This window comes from Mercenaria mercenaria, chromosome 17, assembly GCF_021730395.1.
Source record: "Mercenaria mercenaria strain notata chromosome 17, MADL_Memer_1, whole genome shotgun sequence".
Lineage (NCBI taxonomy): Eukaryota > Metazoa > Mollusca > Bivalvia > Venerida > Veneridae > Mercenaria > Mercenaria mercenaria.
Window position 1 is genome coordinate 36,058,841 of NC_069377.1, and position 8,550 is coordinate 36,067,390.

The window sequence follows — 8,550 nt, forward strand, 5'->3', positions numbered from 1 at the left end:
TAAAAATTGAGCCAAGTCACGGGAAAATTGGCATTCGGACATTTTTGTGAATTTCTGGAAAGTCTATATTAAGGCTGACCTGGCATTTATGTATCTGAATTAGGGTCAGGCAACTTCATATTCAGGTAGAATAAGCCTTCTTTGAAATAATGCCAAACGGTGTGAGCTATGATCAGACTGCACAGGCTGATCTAGGCCTACACTGGTTGCAAAGCCTCAAAGATTCCAGAAGATGATGTGGCTCAAATAATTTTATGACGTTTTTGACGTCGACGACGACGACGCAACTTGTGATGGTGCTTATGGCAGTCATTTCATGATGTTACGATGATAACCAACTGATTGAACATTTGCAGTATAAATCTCAACATGATACATATGTGCTTCTCATGTCAACCCCCATGTTGGACAAACACATTCGTAACACATTTTACCTGTTACGAATGCGATCGCATAAGTACGAAATCTGTTACAAATGCGATCTGTTACAAATGTGGTCCTACACACCTGAGTGAAAGCAAACAACATCAACCCCTATCAAAATAAATCATCTGTGTTTTGACCATTGATTTATTAATTTGAAAAGACTGTATGTCAATAAATCCATTTAATCAACAGGCCTTCACCCAGGAATTTCTGTTGTTCAACATCCCATTGCCCTAAATATTATATGTCGTGTTTTTAACGCATTTTATTCACGCAAATTTACAAAAAAATATCAGATTTCTTATTAGAACTGAATGCACTGTACAACATGTTAAACTTTTCGCCATAAACATCCATGTCTGATCCTGGGAATCAGCGATCAAGCCGTACGTCTATGACAAAACATCGATTTAAATTACTACAATAAAAAACGTAAGTATAATAACTCATGTTCAGAGTTCGTTGTCGGCCAAATGGCAACGACACGTCCAAGATATATAACTGCGACGCGACGTTAGCCACCACCAAAAGAGAGACAAGGGAACCCTTTTGGAAACAGTGGCCATCCGAACAAAAGAAAAACAAAAACAACGAAAAACTGACTGCTCGGTGAGAACGGGAACCAATATTACGATGCGTATATTTCTACACCACCTAGCATAAATCTACACCACCTAGCATAAATGCTTGCAATGCATACGATAACTGAGCTGCCAAGGAAAGATAAATGTATTCAATCAGCTGCAAATAAAGATGTAGTTACTTCCCTTAGATCAGGATGTTTTATTTAAAAAACATTATTTTCAATTATTTTCTTGGTAGCATAACGCCATGAATTACGTGGAAGTATTTGAGACCAAATAATTCTGCATTTGAAATTGTCATTAATGAACTTCATGATAATATCAATTTGTTTACGAAAGCTTTTTAGATCAATTCGTCCCAAATCATTCCCCCTCAGTGCAACAAAATAATGTCCGGCATATGTCCAAACATTTTCAATGTTTCTAATTAACTGACAACATTGAGTAAACACAATCCGCTGTATCCTTGCCACCAAAGAACAGTAAACTCCAGATCAAGGTTTATTCCACCAGGCCGTCGTCTTGCGACAGTAAATGCTTGCTGTATGATCGACGATCCAACCAGCCAAATCTTTACTGTGCCTAGAACAACTTGGCTCAAATTACTCACAAAGTAACAACATCCGTATGACAGTTAACAACAGCTAACCTAGTTAATGTACACTAGCATAAAAAGATGCAACTTTGTCAAACGTGGCTATGTGTTAATTGACTCCGGTTTAAGATAAAGACGATAAGCCTCCGAGCGCCATCGCCCGGCGCGCTTAATTGTTTCAACATTGTAACATGCCGTAGCAGCAGCAGTTGCCGTCTGATTCAAAACGAGTTCGATGTAAATTTCCCGTAATCAAGCTGTAAGTTGTTCAAACATTTCTTTAAGACAGCATTAAACAGGTATCGAGTGACAAAATAAGGGCCCATCAATTGGCGGACGTCTTTTCAAGAACTCTACAATGTTACTGACCGCACAAACCTGACCTACTGATCTTTAAATCTGATCCTTTCCCATATTGATCTGTTTTAGAAAACCAAAAAGAAATTTGGATATAACATTCCGTTTCATCTACCAGTAAATCAGACATTAAAATAACCTCGAAATTGATCTCTTGCTTGTTACAGCCAGTTCACCCGCTCTAAGAAAAGCAAAGAAAGCAAACAGTAAGCTGCTGCAAATAAATGACTCTCGTATAAAATTGAACACACGGCAGGCAAAACTGACAAGAAGTGCTGCAGTATATGTTGAGTTATTGGTAGTCTAGACTCTCTTACCCTGGCAGACCACTTCAAACCCTCTAAGAGTTTTTCAATAGTGTAATGCTTTGAAACATCAAAAACATTACTCATCTTGCACTGGAACGCAATTGCATTAACGTACAAACGCCATGTCCTTTCATGACAATCACGAGATAAACATGACTATTTGCTCTATGGAAGGTGGCCAAACCGACTGCATACAATAAATGTTTCTAAAGCGCTCAAAACAATTAAGCCCTGTGCTATAAACACCAACGGTATTTTCTGCAAATGAAGCATTTAACAATCGTGCAGCCTCAGATTGAATATCATCGAAAGAAACGATCTGGTATCTTCGTTGGTTCCCGGTTTGCGTCTGGAGCTAGCTTCCGAAAACACTCCCACTGCATACGAGAAATTGAATCAGCGATCGAGTTTAAATGAGCAGAAATATGCATTGCTTTAAACACGATGTCAAATTCCATTGCTAAAATACAAACTGACGAACCAGTTGCACCATGCGCTTTGATTTTGATGTGTGTTTGTTAATGACTACGGCTAACCTCATTATCTATGCGCAATAACACTTTCTTATATTTCAACTGTCTGCCTCACAAACACAATGTAAGCATAATGGGGACCATTTCTAAAAAGGTGATATCTCTCATAATCTCGTCATACTTTCAGGTTTTAGACCATTGAAAAAACGACCACTCTCGAACAACCAGAACCTATTTCAGAGGACCCAGCACTGTCCGTAAATAACTGCAAATTACTACTATCTTACCATATGTCTGCTGGGATATAAGTTACACCATTGAATTTATCCAGAAATGTTAGCCACGTGCTTAAAAAAAAGTTTAACTGCTTCCGAAATACGCAACCCATGATGTGGCTTTTTCACACTGGCCATAACATTATAGCATCTACGCAAAAATGCCATACTAGAACGTATCGCTTGACTACAAAAAGCCATTTTATGTGTTAACGACAGAAACGTCTTTAAAGTAACATTTTTCTTCTCAATAGAACCTGTTTTATAGCCTCACGGAATTCATGGAATTCGTACATGCATAACATATAAACTGAATCCAGCTCAAGCCCTAACAATATCAACTTTGTGCAAGGGCCCACTGATTTTTCTTCGGCAATAGGAACTCCAAGCAAACTACACACTGATGAAAATGTACACAGAAGATCGCTACAATTATTCGTATTACCCGCCCCAGCAAAAATAAAATCATTAAGGTAATAATCCAACGTGTCTCATTGTGCAATGAATTTGACCAACCATTGTAAGTTGGTAGTAAACTTTTTCAAATAACGCACAAGATATTTTGCACCCCACTGGTAAAAACTTATCTATATAAAAAGTCCCATCATTTTCTTTTAAACCTAACAAACAAAGTCTTCTGGACAAATAGGCAGGAGCCGAAACGCTAACTTATTGTCGCGCTTAGCCATTTCCGATTTATACCCAAGATGGAAAATCATATATGCCACCGCATCAAATGTGCTAAGATTACCACTGATGCCGTCATTAACACTATTTCCTTCCGGGTAAGATAAATGCGTTATAAGCCGCCACGACCCATCTGCTTTTGGCACTAGTCCAACAGGCGAAATTTGTAAATTGTTTATCGGGGAAACTTTAAAGGGGCCAGCAAATCTACCAGCCATGACCTCATCATTGATTTTTTTGTTTTAAACGTGCAGATATTAGATTACGAGCGTCAACAGAATCCCTTTTTCCCTGTAAAACCAAGACGAAAACCTTTCGAAAAAGCCGTCATTTAATATTTCAGCATCCTGCCTATTTGTGTAACCGTGTAAATACGTAAGGAACAATTCTACATTAATAGGTGATTTCCCCAGGATTAAATCAAAATTTTGGCACGCTGCTGGCAGCGTGTCTTGGTCTAAACTCTGTGTAGAACCGAGGTCCGACCAGACGTTGGCCACGGGAAGCAGCGGCTCCAGCTGGTCGGGTAACTGGATGGTAACTATTGAAATTTAAACAAGTATACGTATACGGACATTCTATTCTTATGCACTGCCTATAATTAAAATCGAAACACTTTTTTGTGACTTTAGGAATGTTTCTCCATACATACTAGATGATGCAACAAAAGCTCGTAATCTATGTTTTCGGTCGTCAGTGGTCGCCCAAAACTTGGATAAAATAAATAAATGTTATTATTTCTGGCCCTTTTGGGTCATTGTGTACATTCTTTATTGTATAATTAAGTTCAGTTTGAGCTGGTGCTATGGTGGCCGTGAAGAATGTTGCATATTTCATGAACCAACTAGGGTTATTCCTTTCTGTGAAACCATTTAATTCCGTAGCCATAAAATTCTTAGGTTTCGGTATAAATGGCTACCCAGGTGCCCTTGTGATGAAATAATGCACGGAGGGGCACCTGGAGTCTTCCTCCACCATCAAAACCTGGAAAGTCGCCATATGACCTATAACTGTGTCGATGCGACGTTAAGCCCAACAAAATAAAATAAATAAATTATGTGCCTAATAGAACATAAACGGGGAGCTGCCTACTTTATATCCGAATAACGCTTCCAGTTCCCCATGAAGCCTTATAGGAAGTGTGTATGTGTGTGTGTGTGTGTGTGTGTGTGTGCGTGCGTGCGTGCGTGTTCGGGTTTAACGTCTTTTTCAACAATTTTTCAGTCATATAAACGACGGTGTTTACTTGTAGCAGTGAGCACAATGCCCAACTTTATAGTGCTGCCTCACTGAAATATCACGCCGTAGACACGTGGCATGATACCCCACCCAGTCACATTATACTGACACCGGGCTGACCTGTTCTAGCACCATCCTCTTAATGCTGAGCGCCAAGCGAGGAAGCTACTAGTACCATTTTTTTACGTCTTCGGTATGACGCGGGCGGGGACTTATAGGAAGAGTACGTATATACTCAGTTCGCATGACGCTTCAATTTATTGATACGGAAAAATAGAGTTGTAATAATGAATAAGAGTGAAAATCTGTCACACAATACAATGGTACCGAAAACACTTAATGTGCAGGTAAAGGACCATAACTATAAAATGATATAGAAAATCTGATTTGTTTTGTTAACGAAGTTGACCGAGATGTTCTTATTCTAATTTGGCCGAATTAGACAGTGAGAAGGCCATAAATCCAGAGTGTCATGGCAGACTTAGCTGGTTATCAAAATTGGCCTTCACCTTAATCCAAACAAAACAAAATGCAGTTTAAACCATTACCGCAATGCAAGCGTTTGATCGCAAAATCTTATTCCTATTTTCTATCTTTAGTTCACCCTAATAACCCTAAAGTATACCTCAGAATGCCAACATGTGTACTTCGCTTGGTCGCTTCAATATCACAGAATAAAGGGGAGCGGTGGTCTAATGGTTAATGTGTCGGCCGCTTTAAAAGAATATTTGTTTGATGAGGAATATTTAAGGCCATATTTAGGACCATTTTTAAAGGTCAACTGTTGCAAATTGTACCTTTTTCAGTTACAGACATTTTTTAAAAACATTTATGGCGTAACTAATTTTACGGACACAAATGCACAACATGTTAAACATTGCGTATAAATGATTATATAAAATTAAAAATTATATTTAAAGCAATGAAAATAATACTACAGATAATAACATAAACCGGAATCCTATAACTTATTGTAATTAATATTTATAAAAAAAAATATCGTTATAATTTCACTCCCCTGTCCTACAGTTACAGGCATTATAGCAGGTAAGATCCATACTCAACACTGAATAATGCTGATGTATTGACTTGAAATAAGATAAAAAATACTTTGTTGCGTTGTTTTATGTTCGATTGTCAAGTGCCGCGACATTACAGATGAACGGTATAAAAAGTTGCAATCAGAGAAAAGTATGTAGTCCAATTAGATGGTAGAAGATGCTGTCGAAACCAACTGGTGTAAGTTTTATTCCTTGATTGCTCTTTTTTTTTTTAGTAAGAAATCGCGATTTCAAACAAATAACAAATATATGAAGGTCACGGCTAATCCGTTGTCAGTGTTAAAACAATCAGCGCGAGATAAAATGATCTTTTATTTGACTGTCTCTGTCTCACATATAGAAAAGAGGTAATTCAAAAAGGATAAGTAAGATTTAGAAAAAAAAAACAATAGAGCGGACGCAATGGTCCAATGGTAATACTGTTTGACTACGAAACCAGGGATCGTGAGTTCGAGCGCCCGCTCCTCCAACTAAAAATTACTAAAATTTGGATGAGTCCCGTGTATGGAGCGTCTTCTGTATCTTGCACTATCCTCCCACTAACAATAGTAACAGGCATCTGGAGGAGTTGCCCATATGGGTTACCGGTAGCGACTATAAATAAGCTTAAATACACACACAAAACCCCCAAACAATCGCATGTCATTACACTTTAAGCGGGACATCTTTTTATCTACATGTTCCATCTAACTTTTGTCAAATATGAATAGTAAAATTGTCTAAAGATATTGGGCTTTAAATAATATAATTGTTAGGCTGTGGTAAATGAAGGCAGAAAATATGAAACAAAATATGAGCCGCACTATGAGAAAACCAACATAGTGTGTTTGCGACCAGCATGGATCCAGACCAGCCTGCGCATCCGCGCAGTCTGGACAGGATCCATTTTGTTCCCTTTTCATAGCCTATTGCAATAAGAGAAACCGTTAGCGAACAGCATGGATCCTGGCCAGACTGCGCGGATGCGCAGGCTGGTCTGGTTCCATGCTGGTCGCAAACACACTATGTTGGTTTTCTCATGGTGCGGCTCAATTATGTAAAATATTTAAACCAGAGATCTTTCGATTAAAATTTTTAAAAATACAGTGGGAATTATGTGTTTGTTTGATTTCTTTTTACTTCTGAATGTTACTTTTTAGCACACCAGAGCCAAAGGCTCAGGGTGAGCTATTCTGATCACTCACCGTCCGTCGTCCGTTGTCCGTAAACTTTTACTTTAAACGAAATCTCCTGATAAACCGCTAATTTCATCCAAACTTCACAGGAATGTTCCTTGGGTAAAGTTCTACAAAAATTGTTCAAAGAATTGAATTCGATACAGAACTTTGGTTGCCATGGCAACCGAAAGGAAAAACTTTAAAAATCTTCTTCTCAAAAACCAGAAGTCCTAGAGCTTAGATATTTGGTGTGAAGCATTGCCTAGTAGACTTCTAACAAGTTTGTTCAAATCATGACCCCAGGGTGAAAATTGACTCCGCACCAGGGGTCACTTGATTTTACATAGGGAAATCTTAAAAAATCTCCTTCTCAGAAATAAGAAGCCCTAGAGCTTAGATATTTGATATGTAGCATTGCCTAGTTGACCTCTACTAAAGTTGTTCAATTCATGACCCCGGGATCAAAATTGACCCCGCCCCAGGGATCACTTGATTTTACATAGATTTCTATAGGAAAATTTTCAAAATTGTTTAAAAAATAAACCAGAAGGCCTAGAGCTTAGATATTTGACATGTAACATTGTCTAGTAGATCTCTACAAAATGTGTTCAAATCATGATCCCCGAGGTCAAAATTGACCCCGCCCCAGGGGTCACTTGATTTTACATAGGAAAATCTTCAAAAATTTTATAAAAAAAAACCAGAAGGACTAGAGCTAAATCTACAGTTGTTTTCATATGAATTGTTTTTGGCCAATTATAAAAAAGTTATCATATAAGTTATTCATAGTAACAACAAAAGGAAACTAATCTTTAAAAAAAACTCTAATAAGTCCACACAAAACCAGGAAGATATAGGTCAAAATACACCTAAAATTCGATGTGACATGCATGTTGTACCACAGAAAAGTGGTCTTTATTTTTCCCTACGGCCAGTAATGAAAAAGTAATAATATAATCTATTTATAGTAACAACATAGGGACGTAATTCTAAAAACAAGGGTGCCTCATGGTGGTGAACATTTGTACCAATTACATCAAAATCCCTCCATGCACGAAGAAGAAATGCTCCGGACAAATTTAACCTTTGATCTCTAAGTATGACCTTGACATTAGACCTAGGAACCTGGTTCTTGCGCACAACAATCACACAAAGCACTTGGATCTCCAAGTGTGACCTTAACCTTTAAGATAGGGTTCTAGGTTTTGCGCATGACATATCGTTTCATCATGGGGAACATTTCTGCCATGTAATATTGTAATCCCTTGATGGATGACAGAGTTCTGTACCTGACAGGAAGAAACCGTATTAACGTTTTAACTCCAGTTGTGACCTTGACCTTTGAGCCAGGGGTCCGGATTTTGCGCACGACACGTAGTCTTATCATG